The sequence below is a fragment of the Amia ocellicauda genome, chromosome 6 (genome assembly GCF_036373705.1).
Source record: "Amia ocellicauda isolate fAmiCal2 chromosome 6, fAmiCal2.hap1, whole genome shotgun sequence".
Lineage (NCBI taxonomy): Eukaryota > Metazoa > Chordata > Actinopteri > Amiiformes > Amiidae > Amia > Amia ocellicauda.
The window spans coordinates 14873219-14893299 of record NC_089855.1 but is presented as its reverse complement, the minus strand read 5'-3'; the positions used below and the strand labels follow the sequence as shown (position 1 = coordinate 14893299).

At 35.2% G+C, this 20081-nt stretch overlaps 1 protein-coding gene across 2 annotated transcripts in view; it reads right to left on the bottom strand.

Moving 5' to 3' along the window:
- The window catches only part of col8a1a (collagen, type VIII, alpha 1a), a 42393-nt gene extending 33672 nt beyond the window's left edge, over positions 1-8721 (bottom strand). For both annotated transcript variants that reach the window (XM_066706233.1, XM_066706235.1), the window contains exon 1: positions 8571-8721. The gene's annotated coding sequence lies outside the window, so the exon portion shown is untranslated. The remainder of the gene's footprint in view (positions 1-8570) is intronic.
- Between the last annotated feature and the right edge of the window lie 11360 nt (positions 8722-20081).

The following is a 20081-nucleotide window of genomic DNA, read 5'->3' as shown; positions in this document are numbered from 1 at the left end:
ATAAAGCAAAGACTTCCTGTAGCACAGTATTTAGAAGATGTGTTGTGCTGAAGAATTTTACAAAGGAAAGGGTTAATCAATCTCCACCTCCTCATCTACTCCGCCGTTTACAATATCATCAGCAGCATATTTCCAAAAACAACACTGCTTTATTACATTTGCAATGCTCCAATAGGGTTTACCTTGGCTATATTATTGTTGGTCAGAACTGACTTTGGAAATTGACTTTCAACACGCCTCAGGTTTATCTTCGGTGGTTTGTGGTGAGACAGAGAACATTACTGACTTTACTGGGAATCTGTTTTCTGTTTGATGAGAAGTGGGAATTGTTTTTGACTGGCTGACACTCCAATCCACAAGGGTTTTACGGCCACTGTCATCTGAAGCATATAATGCAGAATGGGAAAATGTAGAATTTCCCCCAAAGCAGTCTACACCCAGAATGAACCGAGTTAACAACAGAAAGTTGTCTAGTTATAACCGTCACTATTTTATCCTTATTACATAGACACAGTAAAGGCTGTCAAGAGTCCAACTGCAGGTATTCACAGCCCTTGATCTTTCATTATTTATTTAATTGATTGGTTGAATAATTAATGTACTGAATATGAACATATGAGATTATATAAACTGTGAGAAATCCCACCCTTTGATGCTTATCCTTTTTTTCTGGTTACTTGCTGATCACGATTTCCCAGAAAGTTGTACTAGAATTTCATCCCACTTTCCAGGGACATTATCAAATGCTGTATAATATTGCTGAAGAAGATAGAGGGTAGAGAGTAGTTTTTCATTATAATGTTAACTGTCTGAAAAGCCTGATTAATTATCAGTGGCAGATTTGAGTATAATAAAAGCAGTACTTTATATCAACTATTGTAGTTGCACAATTTGCATTTTTCTATATGTCTATTTCAGGTATAACAAACAAATCATTTCCCTTTTAAATGAAAAACATATTTTATTGTTTGGCTAAGGTGTGATTACATTTTAGGCTATTTGGACTAGTAAACAAATGGGACCCATTTTGATATTGTGCATTTGTTGCATTTATCCTCAATCTGTATTGACAGAAATTCTAATAAAGCTTTAAAGTATATTGCTTTATTTGCTTTTAAATATTTTTCTGTCATTTATAAATTCATACATTTTATCATATACACCTAACCTACAATAAAACTAATAGAAATATTTTTTTGTTAATTTCACATACAGGTTCTGGGGGGGATCCTATTACTCTGAAGTGCTTTTCTTCTTTTCAAATAGAATCGTGAATATCATCTTACTATAGCATTGAACTAGTGGAATGCAGTGCAGTACCAAGATATTGTAGGGGCTTGACAAGAAAATGTATGCAGCTGTCCAGGAATTTCCTGATCTCCACCTCAAACCGAAAAACACTAGTTTAATGCTACAGGCCAAGACAGTGCACCTCTAAAGTGAAATTTAAAATTCAGCCTTAATTTCCTATTATGCATCAATCTTTTACATAGTACAAGTATGTCTATTGCAAATATGCAAGAGAGCCATACTAACCTCTGCAATTTTTCAATATGATTTAGCTCAGTTATACAACAAGTACCTGATGTGCAACAAGAAAACTTGGAATATGACAGATATATGGCATTGGGGCATTAGAGAGTAATCAAAATCAAAAGTTAATTGTTCATGAATAAATAAACATTCCTGTAGATAGAGAATGACAAGCAGAATCCTCATTTGTGACACAAAATAACATAAAAATGCAGTATCACCGCTTTATGGAATACACCTGTGTTTGTTTTCCTGTTTTTACTTTATTGTTCTACAGGTGTTTGAACCGTTTATCTCAGATAAATCATCTTATCTTCTTTGAACCTCCAGAAATGAATTCACAGTTTCCTGAGAACCAAGCAAAGTAATAGGTTTTATTTGTTGAAACACTGTGTTTCCTAATAAAAAATCCTGTTGAGGATAAAGTAACCTTTTTGAAAAACTGGAAAATCATCTGTGCAAATATTTCTGGCTCACAACTATTGATCTCATATGAAAATACTTTGCTATGGATTCTTCAAGTGGACTGAATCAAACCATGTACCAAAGTTATTCTATCAAGAAACCAAACTTATTCTATCATGACAACACAACATGAGTGAGTAATGTATTTCAAATGTATTATTCAACCATATACATTAGTTCCACCTAATAGAAATTAGTATTACATGGATAGGTTCACAGCAGACGATTGTAAACCAAGTTTCTAATCATCACACCTGGTTTCCTGGTTCAACATTACAAAAATGTATCTCCTTATTTCAAGCAGAGTTTAAGTTTTTTTTTTTTATGTGACTCTGATACCTTCAAGAGAACAGACAGCAAATTCATGATTACTTGCTTTATTAAATCTAAGGGTAAACATTAGGCAACACAGTTTGAATAAAGGCAGAGATTTGCTTTCAGACTCAAGATTTTCGGCATTCATAATTTATATTTTTCCTCTGTCTCCAGCCAGCAAATGATTTATCCCATCCTAAATACTGCACCTTTCCAAAATATCCTTATAATCTATTAAATATTTTTTAATCCAGTGAAAGGTCAATGGCTTCGCCAACATTCTGATACATTCACATATGTTGAGAGAAAAGTCTAATTCGGTCATATCTCATTCTCTGAAGCCTTTTACCCGTGGGGACTGTCAACAGACTATTCTGTAAGAAGAAAGTTTTGTGAAGAGTTTCATGTATTATCAAGTTTCTAGTTAAGAATACCGCTGGTATAGCGATAGCGAAAGTATGAAAACCAGAAATATCATTTTTTAATCTAAAAAGGAATATAATCTCAAAGATGTGGGACATGATCATGTAATTGTACAACACACACCATAAAAAATAATTCGACTTAATGAAATACATCTAAGAAAGCAAGAATTAGAAATTGCTAGCAGTTTATAGAGACATACACAATATTCAACAGAGAACATGTTGTCCTGACATTTAACTACACAATGGTTTTGTGGACTCCTCACCCCAATCCACACAAATTGTTAACAATCAAAGCTGAAGAGGGTCTAAAACTTTTGTTACTGAAGACGTGTATCACCATCTATTTACATCTGTCCTTCCAGTCTCATCTCCACAAGCATGCTCGCTGGACTCCTTCCCCCCTGCCCATGCTCTCCAGTCAAGAAAAACCCATGACGTTTCAATGGGGTTAAGATAAAATGGCTGACAGGATCAGTGCATCCATTTCGAAACATGCATGAACAATAATTAAAGCCTCTATAAGATTTAAGATAAATAATAATAATACAAAAAAATAAAATGTACTGTAGCTATCCAGCACACAGTACATAGGGAATGTAGTAGGATCGCCCTGGGCAGGTTCACCCTGGAGAGCAATTTTGCCAGGAATAAAAATTCACTAGTAGCCCAAAATCAATAAAATTCTAGCCGAAAACCAGCCCAAATGTTTTTAAGACAAACCAAATGTAAATCAATATAGGTGGTTTTTCCACTCTCCACTACATTTACATAAATAAACCCACTCTCCCAACCTTTCATGTAAATATTTTTGTATTTAAATAATTTTCCCATCATTGTAAAATAAATAAATAAAATCAGCAGCCACTATAAAGCAATTTAGGAATAATGTACCAACTTGCCAAATTATAGAGCATGAGGTAGGTCTACACACAATTTATTTATTGATGTGCTCTTGGGGATCATATTTGCGCAGATACAAACCAATTGAGTCACGTGTCCACAGACATCTTTCTGAGATCATTGGTTTACATTTGTCAAAAGTTGCACACAACCTGTGTGTTTCAAGGATGTGAGCCATTTAGCCATAGCAGTCAAAACAACAGCAGAGAATGTTTCTGCCACTTTCCTATTTTGAAAAATAATACATGTTTTGGAATCCAATCAAAATACACATCACATTAACACCTGCACAATGTAGAAAACTAGCCCAAAATGTAGGTACCCACCCAAAGCCATTTTTTCACGCACAATGAAAAACCCAATTGGGCATGAAACCGCTCACTCTGGCAACCCTGGCTGGAAGGTTCTGGTGTTTTAGTGCGAATCCCCACATGTCTGTCTTCTGGTAGCTCTGCCAATTATGAGATGCTTAATTGATTCCCACAGTTGGGTACAGCGAGAGACAGGCCGGTGTCAGTGGAGAGGTGATACACATGCCCTGTCTCTGGGCCGGAGGGAAGAGCCCAGATAAATGATTGGAAGCCAAGGTATTGGTTTTTAACAACACATTTAAATCACATCTCATATATCAGACTATGCTGTTTTAAGGTTTGTGTTTGTAGTAAAGCTTAAGTCACACAATGTCAAGTTGTGAATAAAAATAGTTAGTTTTGTAATTAAACGTGGTGTTAGACACATACTTTATATTCACAGAGCACATTAACGGCTTTGCTGTTATTTTAATATCGATGTGCATCCATCCAGGACATTTCAGGGAATTGTTCTGAAAGCCATCTGAATGAAAGTGAATTAAGCACTCAACTTACTCACATTGTTTCCTTACTTAGTGGAATTCAATTAGTTATCCTAATGCCATTGAATGCCAGTGTATGTGGAAGTCCATGCACACAAAGCCTTTTGAATGTTTTTATATATTTATTGACATTGTGTATGTGTGTGTCTGTGAGTGGAAATAGTAGATTCATCTTTAGAAATTGCTGTTAATGATTACTTGTGGTCCCATCAATCATGCGTCCAGATGCTTCTCTCTAAGGAATTTAACTCTTGGAAAAAGGAATTGTGGTTATATGGGCCACTAGTTTGTCAAATTGGAAATTTTCTTTTAACTTTTTACCAACGTCAGACAAAATATCTAATTTCAGAATTGACTACGACAATTTAGCCAGACTTCATGTCAAATATAAGTGGATTGTCCTTAGTTTGTATTTACTATTGTGTGCCAACATTCTGAATCTAGAATTGTAAGAAAGGTGTCCATTTAACTAGATGATAATGGGTTTCATGCAAAGCAGTTCTGTTCTTTTCATTTTTCTCTACATGTGTTTGAGATGTTTATCAAGGAGACATCTTCTAACCTTTCCAGAATATCTGGAAATAAATGCACTATTGAAAGAAGCTTAAACCTGATTTGTTGTATTTGTTGAAACCCTGTATTTTCTGACAAAAATAATCATCTCAAGGGATAAAGTAACCATTTTGAAAAACTGAACAAACATCTGTGCAAATATTTCTGGCACACAACTGTTGATCTCATCTGAAAATACTTTCCTTTGGATTCTTATCATTGTAAAAGCTGTTTTCACAAAATGTCAGGAACATAATACCTTTTTTGTACATACGGAGGATGTTAAACTTGGTTTAAGGTATTAAGAGCACGAATAAGAAATAAGACTGTGTCGTCAATATTAGGGTTGATCGACAAGGCCACTGTACATATTCCATAGCAAATTGCACAACGGAAATACCTGTCAAAATACAGGAATTGCTTGAATTTCACAGGCCTTGCAGTATTTCAAGAAGCAGCATTCCAATTCAGTAACATGGAATGGAAGTTTACTACTGAGATTGTTTGTGACAACCAGGCTGTTGGAAGCACTTGATTTGGTTTTCATTGTCTGTATCTTCACACAGTCTCTGTTTCTCAGGGAAGTGTGTTTAATCTAAGCAATGGTCATATGTTTTTGTCTTGTCACCATTTGTCTTCACAATGGTGGTAGAGCAGTGACTGTCCACACTCTACAAATGGAGAAAGGCATGAGGAGGGGTTGATATTTGTTATTCTCAGGGTTAACACAGTCAAAAGTGTGTACAGGAGAGTTCCACTGTGTCCTGTAAATCTCCCATGACTATACAGTCTTTACTGCCCGTTCCTAGGGGACAGAGATGAGCTGTCAGGGTGCATTGAAGGAACCACATTGTTTTGTGTATTGGCCTGCTTCTACACAAAACTGCACTAGACCTTATTGTATGCTACTCTACTGACATTAGGATCAATTATATAGGCTTCTAATTTCTGTGAATCAAGCTGTTACTGTTCCCATATTCAGCAATGGAACATATAAAACTTCTGGAAACTAAACAGTAAAGTGATATAGACTATTTTCCATCTTTTAGAAGAATGCAGAATTCATTAAGAGAAATATTGTAGAAATAAGAAGGTATGTCCAATGTTGAATGTGTGTTCCACAGTTCTTGTGACATGCTAAATACTAGAGACACAGAGACCTAAAACAGTTTAAGTGCATACTGTTCTATTTTATTTTTGAAATCTTGTAATTTATTACAACATGTTAAAAAGTACAAATCTTTTCAAAGGTAAAATATCGTGTGTGTTTATAATTTGCTGAAAAGTACAGATTTCTCTCTGATTGATCTGTCTGTTTCTTATTATAAATACTTCAAAAGGAAAACAAACACAGTCTGATTAAAGAAACACCTAAAATGTTAATATTCCATCAACTTCTAGAGTATGATAAGTGTGCCACACAAAAACAGCTGGACAAAAGATTGTTTTTCAAAATATCACCTATTAACATGTTATACATGCTATATATTTATCCTAAATAGTGTAAGGTCTGAGCAGTATGTTATTTTGTATTAAATTAAATCAAAATAAATACACAATATTTGAAAAATGTATATGTTACAATATGCAATTATAGAAAGTACAAGACAGTGTCTGGGGAAGCATTACTGATACAGTATTACCAATTGTATTCTCTGTGAAAGGTTACCTTTTACAAATGCTATATTTATTTTGCTTTTTATATAGGCTCTGCTTGATCGTCCAAGGATGCAGAAACATTGTTACACATAAATGATTAAACCCATGTAGTTGTAGGAGATGAAAATTGACACGTTTTGTAAGAGTTTGTGATTCACTGTTGCACTAAAAAAAAAAAAAGAAACAACCAAAGCAAACCAAACCTAAATCTTGCTCTAAATACCACAGTGTGACCCTTTCTCTGGAAGATTCTGTCTGTCACATCCCATGGTATTTGCCACAGAAGGCCTTATGTAGTATCTCAATAACTGCCAGTGATTACTTTACACACTCTGTAACAAAGTCACATGGGTCTGATAATAGTCATCTCCTCAGAGCTTCATATACAGCAGCACTTTTCCCACACTACAGCCGGTGTACTACAGTGATATTCCTATATTTATATCGCAATTACATGCAGCATTAACTTGTCTTAAAGGTGAAGTATACAGACTTTTTTATGCTGCCAATCAATTAGCACCTTACTATTAAGATGGGATGGTAATTGCTGCCTTTCAAATCTTCTGAGTCACTCCTTGTAAGATACAACACTTCAGATGCATCCAGTAGGTGGGCGCCATTCAGCATTCTAAAACAGGCACTGTCTGCCAGTACCAAACAGAACCAGGGTCCCAATTCACACGCTGCACATGTTAAGGCTTAGATGCAAAATTCCTGAGGAAATTGACTTTCCCCCAAAGAGACTGCAGCACAGGGAAGACCACACTGAAGTTTCAAATTCTGCACCTTTATAAAGCACCTTTGTGGAGGGAGAATGCCGAAAGGGACTAGTTCTTTTTATCCTTTTTTTCATTCTTTTTTTCTTACATAAGGTCACAGAGGTATCATTCCACAACCTCAGGAGGTCACATACAAAATCTTTCTGGGAAGCAAGAGAGAAAAAGTGACTGTCACCCCTGGGTAATGGAATATCTGCCAAGAAGCTAAGAATAACCATTGGGATCAAAATATGGTCAGTTACTTTAAAGCAGCAAAGAAAAAGACAGCAGCAGATACAAGTGACAAAAAGTGGCTGAAAATTCATATGTATCTATGAGGTAAAAGAACATACATTGTTCTGTTTTGGCAGTGTCTGAAAACAACTTGACTGACAATTTACCATGTGCAAGAATAGTTCTAATCCTTGTTTTATTTAGAAATGAAATGTATTGTGAGCAAAATCTGATTATATGTAGAGACACATATGCGTATAGCAGTTTGCATGAACCGATTTGTATAATTTATTTTATTTGTGTATCTTTGTAGCTTAACTTGAATTCCTGTTCAAATTAAATTGAATGCTTATCATCTTACAATGCCAGGTTATTATCCTATTCATTATAATTAACTGCCTATTCCCTAAATTCTGAAGGTTTATCACCATTACATCAATTTTACAATATTCGTAAAACACAAAGGTTTGTCTTATCTGAATATGTCATGGTTTCTGTACTGCACTGTACTGGCAACCTATGACTTATGCATGACTTTCTGCAACATTCCTCATATTAGTGCAGCAACATCAATTCTAATTCCAACCTTCCAAATTCATCAATTTAAAATATTAAAGCACTGTTTCAGAAAGTATCTTGGGGTCATAAAACTGAAAAGCCTTGAAAGCAGCTGTGAACTGCCTCACCTGAGCAGCCCTGGGTTGTGTAGAGGCTGGGCAATCTTATCATCTTCATAAGCCATTAAAGATACACAAAAAAGACAACACATGTACAGAGCACAGGTGGAATCTTGAGCACTTGGCTGCAAGCAGCTGTTTACACAAATCTATTTGATGCCATCTATTAAAAAATAAAGAAGAGAAAAATGCTTACCTTGATTTGTACGAGATCTTGTGAGAGGAACAATCACTGCAAGCAGAGAACTGAAAAAGCACTCTGATCAGCAGCTGGCAGCATGTACTTGGCTTTTATGTCTAGGTGGGAGGAGCTTCACAATCCTTCTTAGGAGGTGGGCAGTCAGAGAGGTAGACATAGAGAGAAAGACAGGCAGGCAGGCACTGGTGTAGCCACTGCCGAACAGGAGAATGGTAGGGGGTGTGTGTGTGGGGTGGAGGAAGAGGCTGTGTAACAGTGCGGTATGAGAAGATTTTTTAAACTCAGGGGAAGGGGAGTAATCACAGAACTATTTCCTCCAATAATGTCATTGGCACTGCTATTCTGAGCATTGAGTTCAACCACCATTAGAGTAACAATAACCGATTCCACAGCTAAACTAACATCCGCACACATACGTTATTTAATCTCAAATAAGAACAAAATTAAACAGAAGAGATTTTTCACATGTTAGTCAAAATGTAGATTTACAGCATTGGTATAGGTTGTAATTATCTACTTGCATTAAAAACAATTATTGTTATGATTTGAAGTGAGAATTGAAGTGAGAGCCCATATCTCTTTATTGGCTAGTTCCATCCACTTCAGAGTCAGTGCCAAAGTCAAAAGGACACAGACCACAGCTGGTTATATTTTATCCAGTATTCAAAATATGTTTTGCGTTTTACTGTAACGTTGCAGTTTGTCATGTGCTCCCTGTGAAGTTCCTGTTTATTTTCAGTGTTTTTATTATGATATTTCACTTTCTTGTGAGCTTTTGCATTTCATCCATAACAAAACACTTTAAGCAATATCTTGGATGCTCATTTTGCTTTTGCTTTTGTCTCTTGCCAAGTCGGAAAGCCTCGAAGATATACACTAAGTTGAGCTCAGTGTGCTTTGATCTCTTCTACACACTGTGTTAATTATTGGATCCCCCAATCTGTTCAGTTATGCTGGACTTAATTTCCAGATCCAAATGTATCTCACAGGTGCACTCAAAGACCTACTGGATCATTACTACAGTTACAGTACAGGAATAATACATACTCTAACCACTACTCCACACTGCTGCTCATATTGTACAGGAGGGTATGGTTTCCCTTGAAAGGCCTTAAATATATCTTGGCCCCAGCAGACATCTGCTCAGTAAAGACCCGTGCTGGTTAGTGTGGGACCTGTTTTACTTGTTCTGCTTACTTTTGTTGTGTTAATTTAGTTTTGAAGTATCATATGATTGACTTACTAAAATGTTCTGAGGCAGGACTATATGAGCATGTTCGTAACTAAAGAAGACAGTTGAAGGCCCTAAAGCAGCCATTTAACTCACCCTGCATGTATATAATATGAGTAATGTGCACGGAGAGATGTATGTAAGAGTGAATAATCATCTCCTCAGATGTAGATCGGTATTCCAGCTTGGCTCAACAAACGCAACTGCAGCTTAGTCTATTGGTCATTGGTAGGCTGTTGATCAGGCATTACCTAACCAGGAGAGAGCCCAACCAGGCCTGTGAGGTATTTTTTTTTAATAAGCTGTTGTCTATGATGAAATGCAGAAGGAACGAGAACATAATAAAACACGTCTATGTGGAAAACAGAATCGGCACTGAGGGTTTGCTCCCTGTGCTGCTGTAAGGAAGGGCTACTATGTCTACATGCCAGTGAAGGGGCCTAGAAACAGAAGGTGTCATGTTTCTTTTTGTGACTTGAAAAGAGAATAGGTAGATTATTTTTGCCATTGTCTTTATAAGAAAGCCAGATCTATTTATTTTCCTGCTGCATATTTTCTGCACACTTTTTCATGATGTTGTAGTTTTTTTGCAACTATCAGAGGTTTTTACAAATAGACTTTGTACATTGGTGAGTATCTCATGTCTTGATTCAAATTAGGAGGATGGAATTAAAGGTTACTGACTCATCTCCTAGCCATGGCTAATTTTCTTTTTTCTTAGAATTGTTCTGTAATTTTGTCTGTGGTTCACAAATACATTGTGTTTCAGAATATGTGGCCACATAAAATTCATAAAATGTAATTCCATACTTGAGGAATGGAATCAAGAATGTACATGTGCTACTCGAACAACTCACTGTTGTGAGATGTATTTTGGGTGTACTTGTAATGTAAATGTAGCCAGACCATTCTGTGGCGCCAAGAATCCAGTTCAACACAAAACATCTGCAAAACAAAAGACCACTATCTGAATGGAGCACCACAATCATTTTTGTAAAATCAAGAAATTTAAGCAGACATTAGTGTGAATGAAAACTACAGAATATAGCAATACTTACCCTGTCTGAATAACAACATGGTTTACATATTTCTTTGAAAGTGTTCTTGAATCTTTGTTGTGCCTTGTTTTCTTAAAATAATCTTGAAAGGTAAGTTATAAAAATACGTTGGATCATTTTGTTTCCTTAGTGAACAAGCAATACATTTCAGGTGGTGAGTGGTAGTTTGCAGTATCTATGATCTATTAATCTGTGTACAGTACCAGACTTCCAGACCAAAATCCACCCCTCCCGTACTCCCAAGACTGTATTCACCCCTATTCATTTAAGATCAACTGAACAGTATTTTAAAAATGTATTATCAAAACTCTTCTTATTTCCTTATTACTATTAAGATTGTGTAGCATTCCAGAACCCTTTCCACAAGGAAACAGAATGTGTTGGTAATTAATTTGTTCGGTTCATCTTTAAATTGAGATTTTTCAATCTGAACTCCTCTCTTTGAAGATACAGAGTTTGAAAGTGATAAAAAGATCATGAATGGCTAAGGCAGAATGGTGGATCAAAGAGCTATGCTTAAAAAGCATTTGATTTGGCAACTTGATGAAAAAATGTGCATGCAGGTTTTAAAGTATTGGAAGTGTGTAATGGATGAAATACAAATATTTAAAATTTAAAAATAATTGAATATGAGAAGACATTAGCTCATATATTTTTTCCTTCTTACTGTGTTTTAATGGTAATAGAATGGCTTTATTTTGTCTGCAATACCCCCTCTAATGGCTAAATGGCTTGCCAGTTGAAAAACAACAACTTCTATCTGATTGCACTGTTTAAAAGAAAGGAAACAGGTGTTCCCATTAGCCTATTTTGCAATAATGAGAGTTGTTTTATGAAAATAAAAAATATGTGATTAAACTAATCTTCTAAGTCCATTAAGTTACTTTTTAAACAGTTTCTCCTTAATACTGTGAAACTAGACAAACTAATTAAATGTATTGCCAAGACCCATAAAAATGCTTTTAAGGAAACAAAATGAAGATGTTGATAAATGATAAGGGATATTATGCATAATCAAGAGTTCCACAAACACAGTGTGCAGAACGATTTACCAGAGATTTCCTGTTCCTGTTCCTGCACCTGCCCCCCCACCTACTTAATTTGTTTTGTTAACTTTTTTATATAATCATATTTAATATACAACATCTGTATCAGGTAGGTATTTGTGATGGGGATTTCATACATTATTCAGTGTCCAAAACTTTCTGTCAGTGCAAACAAAATAAACTTCTTGGAATTATAGAATTGTGTTGGAAACACTTCTCCCCAAAAGGTTTTGGAATGAGATTTTCTGCATTTAATTGGAATATACAGTGTGTACAATACATTTTCTGCAATTGCACATTGAAATGTTAACACCGCATCATATGCAACAACCTTTAGATTGGATGGAATGTTGAAAAATTGAAAAGTATTTTATTATAATACCAAAAAACATATCACTACAGCAGCATTTCTGCCGTGTGGAGATGTGTAAATCTTGAATGACAAAATGTATAGGGCAAGTCCTAGTGTGTCATTTCAGGGGCTTTTTTCTCCATGTTAAATAATCAAAATTAATAATTATTGTGCTCAAATATGAGTGTGTGCATTGTAATCACTGCAATAAAATAACATCTTGCATGAGAAAATTAATGAAAAAGGAATGGTATGTCATTGCCTTTTGTATTGAATGTGAGTAGGTGCACGTGCTGACAGTGTACCAGAAATATCTAGGGCTTCTTGAACCAAGCAACAGACATTCAGAAAATATTGCTGGGCTTCAAGAGAGTTCATAACAAGCTACTCTCACCACATCCTTCATCCTTCAGGCAGGTATTGTCTTACCTAGCATAGTATGTGCTACAGTCTCCGATGGGAAACAGACTTCACTAAAACGATTAGGGGTCAGGACTACTGCAAACACATGCATCTCTGTTGATGTCTTATTATGGTCCATCAGTGTGTTGATGGATCTCAGTGAGGTATAAAATGTATATTATGTTTAGATTTTTGTCTTTCCTTGGAGAGTAATGTCTTTATACATAAACTGAAGTGTAGTTTTCTATTTTGGAGACAGGAAGTAAAATGTAAGATTATCCTTTCTTCTTCTTTTTTTTCCCTTTAAATAAATTATTTTCTAAGCCTATCTGGAACGGGCAAGTGATGAACAACTTTGCTCATCACTATCAATCTTATAACTGATCACACAAACAATATAAGGCAACATACACATATGTTCCTAAAACTGCATTGTCAATTGTCAATCCCTCTGCTTTTTCACAGTGAGAGTGCAAAGAGCACACATCCGAACAGTTATGCAGTGAGGACTAACACAGCTCTCCCTGATACCACTGCAGGTTCACAGATGTTCTGCTGGCCCACAGGGGAAGCTGAAGTCAATTCAATCCTTGCATCTCTGCCAGTTATATTCCATCCCTTGGGGGATCGTGGTCTTGATTGAAACCCTAACATCTGGGAACTATAGGGCCTAGTTTGTGCTCAGATCAGAGGCTTGTTGGCCACTTGAGAGCCCCATAGTTGATTTTCTTTAGCTATATCAAGCTTTATTCTCCAAATAAATATTCTTGTATTCCAGTTGTGCAGAACACTTGTTGAATATGTCACAAATGAAGCTCCTCTCTCAATCTGGTTGCTCAAGGGTGGCCAGTGGTAACACATGAGTGTGAATAAGCAGATTATCCAGACCTTCTTTCACCAGGCAAGTGTTACTGTGTTGCACTGTTGTTTAATATGGGACAGTAGCTTAATGTGGTGCTCACACAGTAGAGGGGTTTTGTTTCAAGTCGAAATTAGTACAAAAAAACTGCCAGTTTATAATTCGTGGAACCATTTATTATAATTTGTGTAACCATTTATTTTCCCTTTTGGTTTATAGGTAAGGGTTACATGAAAATATAAATTGTAGATAATACCTTTATTGTTCATCACTATTAAAAATGATGTGATGCTAAGGCTTTAACTGGCTTTAACTGTTCTTCAGATCTGTATCATTGTAATTCCTTCATTGACTGCTTCAGGTTTCTGAATGCAAGCTTTGTCGTCAGGTCATTCAGTCCTGGGTCTTTCTTAAATAATAATGTATTTAATGTGAATGCTTTTATATTTCCTATGTTTATCTGTGTAATTATGCATGTAAAATGTGTGTGGTATTCTGACATTTTATAAAGAATTCTGAGGTTTCAACCCCGATTTTGAAGGGGGTCAATATGCTTCAGTCTATTTGGATTGCAGCAGACCGTGGAACTATTATCCACTCAGGAACTCTGTAAAGCTAAGGTGTGTTTTTGAGAAAAAATAATGGAACATTTATTCCCTCCAAAATATCCTGTTTATATTATATTAAGTTATATTAAGTTCTCTATATATTTTTGGATGTTTAAGATTTTCACTGATATACAAATTCAAACTTACGTTGTCACCTTACTAACAATGGCAACATTTTGGTAAGAGCTGAGACTTCAACGAGAGCTTTCACATCTACTGACATAAGATTGCATTTTTAAGATGTGTTTTCAAACAAAACAATATAAACACAGAAATAAAAATAAAAAAAGTGTTTCTTAATTTCTTATATTCTACTCTTCGATTTCATTTAAAATATTTTCTGCATGCTTGTATTTACTACACAAACTAAAGCTTTTAATGTTAAAAGTAATAAATGATAATGTAGAGGCACAATAAGATTTTCACTACATCATTCCTCAAATGTAACTCCCAAAACATTCCTTTATGTGCATTTTATGTCGTGATTGATTTGCCCTGCTTAGTCCCATAAGCCTTATTCTGTAACTTCAGGTATGCTTTCAATGAAAATCTGACAGCTCTTACATATACTAATGCAAGTTGGAAATTCTACTGAGATGACCAGGCCATTTAGTTTCAATCTGTGTTGTGTCTGAACTAAGGTCTCCACTAGTGAAAAGTTTGAAAGACCAATAAATTAACTCTCTGAGCCATTCCTCCCACTATTACTGTCGATAAGCAATACAAAAGCCAAACGGCTCTGTATTCCTGTTGCATTAAAGTATTTTGACATCTTCCCAGGAGTTTAAGAGTCTGTGTAAGTACTTTTAAAATCTTCCTGGCTTCATGCTCTAAATGTATTCAACAATCAGGATTGTTCTTTCTTTTTGAAGCAGAAGCGACCAGATGGTTGAATGCAAAGTGAATGTTCACACAAATGAATTTGAACAGATGTGTTAAAGATACATCTAACCAGGCCTATAATGAGAGCATTAGTTTACATTGCTGTTCACGTCTCCCCCTACCACTTAATTAAACCTTAATAAGGGCTTAGCAGTTAACGTCTAGCAATTGCACTAAGAACAAGAGGTCAATTTAGTGCAGCGACTACAAAAAGAGAGTTCCAGAAGACAATAATCTTAGGATTGATCACACAGTCTGCTAACACTGGTCTAATGCCCATGATTCCTCCCACAGGTAATAGCTGTATCGTTTTATGTAAGGCTTTAACTACTTACTGCAGTGATGCACTCACTTCTCATGATATCTCAAGGATTTAGGTCTGTGTTGGCCCTCTCTCTGTATTACTGAGAGACAGTTGGTCGTGCTTGTTTGCAAATTGGATGTTGCCTGCAAGAACATTCCACAAACTCAGTCATACGATTCCTCTAAATTAAAGTGCCCTATCTTTTCTTGTACATTAGAGATATGTGTTCTGCAGAGCACACGTTTTCCTTCTTCTTTCCATTGCAGAGTGTATCCTGCCTCTTAATATTCTGTCCTAAATTCAATCTGTTATTTTATAATTCATATAATTAATGTTTGCTGTTAGAATTAAGTTGTCCAGATTTTGCTTTTGGGATTCATAAATTGTACAGAGTAAACCAGATGTTACGGCATTCTTTGTAACTGGAAAGAAAATGAAATATTTGTCTAAATCTTTTTAACAAGAAACCTACATAGATATTTTTTATTAACTTGAAATATAATGCTAGGACTAATTCATATTTCAGTAAATTGGTATATACAAATGGTAATTTGTTTTAATTTAGCACAGACGTGTGTGATTTTAAAAATTCCCTGACTGCCCCCTGAATTAGAGATACAGCAAGTATTTTTTTAATTTAAAGGCATTAAGAATCTTTCACATTATGCCAACAGCAGATACCTCTGACTTCCCGCAGGCTGTGAAATTTCCCATTATTTATGACCCATCATCGTGGAATTCAGTCTCATGTCCAGATAATACACTTTATATTATGCCTGTTATAAACACATTTCAATCTGATTATTCTTAGTAAAATTATAATCAGCAATCAAATAGTTTAAACCTGGTTATATTCTCTCTATATTTCTGCTTTGGCTCAATTAAAGTTCTTTAAAATGCACTTTATCATACTTATATTTTGCATTGGAAATAAATTCACAGAGGAAATTCAGCATTTAGTGAAATTACTAAAATAATGTAATCTCTAAGGCCTTTGTGATGAATGAACAATTACAACTAGTATAATCTATGCTATGCATCTGTTAGTCAGATACTATGAACAGATTGGAAAGTTAGAAAATAAATCAGATAGCAATTAAATATTTGCTTTTAAAGATTTCATCTTTGGTGATTATTGATATTAATGCAAGGTGTTGCTTAAAGGAAAAAAGAGACATTGGAACAGGTAAAGGTAAAGACTTGTTTAACTTGTTATTAAGATCCCTGTAAGGTAGGTTAATGGTTGAAAAGCATTTCCAGCCCTGCCTCAGTCCATCCTCCATACAGCTTTTATTCTAAAATTCAAGACAAGATTCAGATCTTGGCTTGTACTTTTTTGTTGAGATAATGAGTATAAGAGAGCCATAACAGCAAGATTGCTGAGCACATAAACAAACAGTTTTAAGTCATGGCAGTTTTACATATGCAGTTTAACATTCTTCATTTTGTGAGTTTCCTCTTGTGAACTTGTGAACTGGGTCAGGCATTTTTTTGGTCCATACGCCAGACCTTTTGCTATCTCACCAACTGTTTACACAACTTTGTCATCGGGCCATTGTTGCTGTATTGATCAAACTCTCTGTGACCTTTAACATTTTAGCCTGGTTTCACAAACACTATCAGCAAGTTTCAAACTTCCCTGTCTCATCTACAGCCTTCAAAAGAGTAACTGAAAAGATGCATTGCTGTGAGGTCATGGCCATTGCAGTCTTTCTCAGTCCTTCTTTCTCACGGTACACAAAATGCGTGGGACTTCTCATGCTCTCCTCTGCTGTTACACACATCGTCCAAGACTGGATCACAGTACCGTGACCTCTAGCACTTTAGGGGTGTTGTACACTACACATCAATTTATGGCAAAAAAAATGCAATTGAGTCCGAGGATTGTCCTATATCTCATAATAATGATTATAACTATGGGGCATCTTAGAAAATGTAGAACATTGTGTGGTGTTTAACCATATTGTTTAACCCTATCAAAGAGCAAGCAGCAGGGTTACATACAATATAGATACTTAATTCACGCAAAGTTGCATTATATTTATTCGTTTCATTGTCTTTATACTTTTAAGTTTGGAACGTCTTATTCAGTAACTACAAGAGGTTGTGCTCATGCCCTCAAGACTGTTGTCTTACTGATGTCACTTTCCCCTGATCATCATGTATTGGAAGTGCCTGCAGTTGGTGTTTCTCCAGTTGCTGCGAGACTCATCAGTTAGGTAGCAGTTGTTGTGAAATCTGGTGATTACATGTTCTTAAGTGAACAATGAAAACAAAACAAACTTGTATATTATAATTTTTAGATCACCACTCCTTGTTATTTAAGATTGTTCTTAAATAATTTGCCATATACCAGATTTTATGATTTTCTTCAAGTGCAGTGATTTCAAACTACTCATTCATACTAGAACACCCCAGACAGATTTCTCTCACAAAACCTGGACTGGTTGTAAAATGTTCTCTGGATTTATTTTAGTTTGGACTTTGATTTATGATAGTATTTGAACAAGAATTTTGGAATAAAGACAAAATAAATTGTTGCCTTTGAGGGCACCTTGGATAACAAATTTCAAGAGAATGCAGAGGAAAGCTAATCACCCATAATCAAATGGCAATTAATAATATGACTTATTAATAATATTTATATGTAAAGGGATTATTAAACCCTACTCAGTTCAATTATCACTTATTTGAAATTTTCTGGAGTAGTGGGTGGGGTTAGATTGTTTCCTGTAAAGCCTGAAGGTGCATAATACTAGTCTACACATAAACAGATAAAGTTATGTGTACATAACCTTTTATTAGAGACTAATTTGTTTTGTATGTGCACATTCATTGACATTTTGTTTATATGTAATTGAAAATGGATTTATCAGAATATAATATATTTTCAGCTATATTGATGAACGTAGCATTTATTTTATTAAGGAGACATCATTGCCTATTTAAATGCAGCAGTATTTACTTTATTTTACTGTACTGAAGACCTATACTGCTCGAGGAGACTGTGTGGTCTAATAAAGAAAATTCCCATGACCAGAGAACAGCTTTGGCTGATCTTGCTGAAGGAACAGGAGAGTTAAAATCTAATACGTTCACGAGCCTCTCTCCCTGGAGCGTGTGAAAAATACCAGGATGCAGTTAGTCTCAGACAATGATTGTTCCAGACCAAAGATGACGACGCTGTTCTGTATAATACTGGATTCATGTATCTTAGAAGTCTTCCTTTAAATCACATTATCAGTTACCAAACAACAATGTATGCTTCCCACAAATAATTGTACAGCTTGAAATAGTTGAAATAATACAAGGCTCTTGAACCCAAGCACAGGCTATCATAGTTGACCAGTTTGGACCAGTTTGAGGAAAAAAAGATCTTCAAGACAGACTTCACAGAAATGCCAAAGAAGGCAGAATTCTTATATCGCATATTTAAAGTGTATATATACAAAATATTATGAACGAGAAATTGTTATTTGTGCAGATGTCAAGTGAGTGTAAGAATGTGGTTGACTATATCTGAACAATGTTCATGCAATTGAGTTGACGACAGTTGACAACACCCTTAAAAGCTCAATTTTGACATGTTGCTAAAAAGTGACCACTTACAAATATAAGTACTAGTCTCATTTACAGAATTAATTGGAGGTTTATGAAATCATTGTTATTCTTCAAATCTCGAGGACACCTAATGTTTCTGCTGTGAAGTGTCATACAGAAATATTGCATTCGTTATGGTTCCCTGTGTACATATAAATATGTTTATCCCAGACATTACACATTTTTTAACTAACCCACATTCCTCTATATTTTCAGTGAAACTCTCATAAATAATGATAATCATTTAATGATGGAATTAATGGTCCCAAGTTTGTCTGGAAAACTGTGTAATAGGAAAACAGATTTATTACGAACCGAAAAAATTATATTGATTTAATAAGTGGGGCAAGAGTACTGTGCAAGTATAACACTTAAAAAAAAAATACAGAGCCTATCTATAGAGAAAATGAAGAGGGAGTGGTTTACTTACCATGACCCACAATTCTACAAAAGCAATGTTATTCTCACTTAAACGAGATGTGAAAATGTATATTCACTACATATACTGTACATTTACAATGCTGATGTTTCTGCCACAGTTTTTATGCATAAATATAAAACTGTGCTCAAACCAAGGAATATCAAAAAATATCCAAACTAAATACAATGTGTATACTGTATATTTTCATTTAAACATTCAATTAATTTGGTAAACAACAAACATTTCATAGAACCCTATCAAAGAGTCAGACAGCTAGTGGGACAGTCCTTGTCTCACCAACCAGTGCCAATTTAACAGTGCTGCACAAAATGTAGTCACACTACCAATAACTTCAATTTCCCCAGTCTGTAACAACTCTTCACTAGATTCATGTATTTCCAGAATAGCAAAGCATTTGCTATTCCTTTGTTTAAGTTCCAAATAACACTGACAACTTTGAACCTGGCAATGAGGATCTAAAATTGCACCCTGCCATTTTTTCCACATTAACAGTAATATCAAATTGTTAATTCAGTCCTTCTACAAATGGTGTAATGCCAGAAAATGTTTGAAATATTTACAAGGTGAAGGGAAAAAAAGAAACAAAAAATCTCTTGGGGAATTTTAGAAATGCTGCCTGAATCTAAATGGAAAATAATATAAGCGATCTGTGCATATTGACAGAATTTTAATAGGACAGCAACATGCCTTTTCCCCAGACTGTGTTACAGGCTTGTAGTGTCAT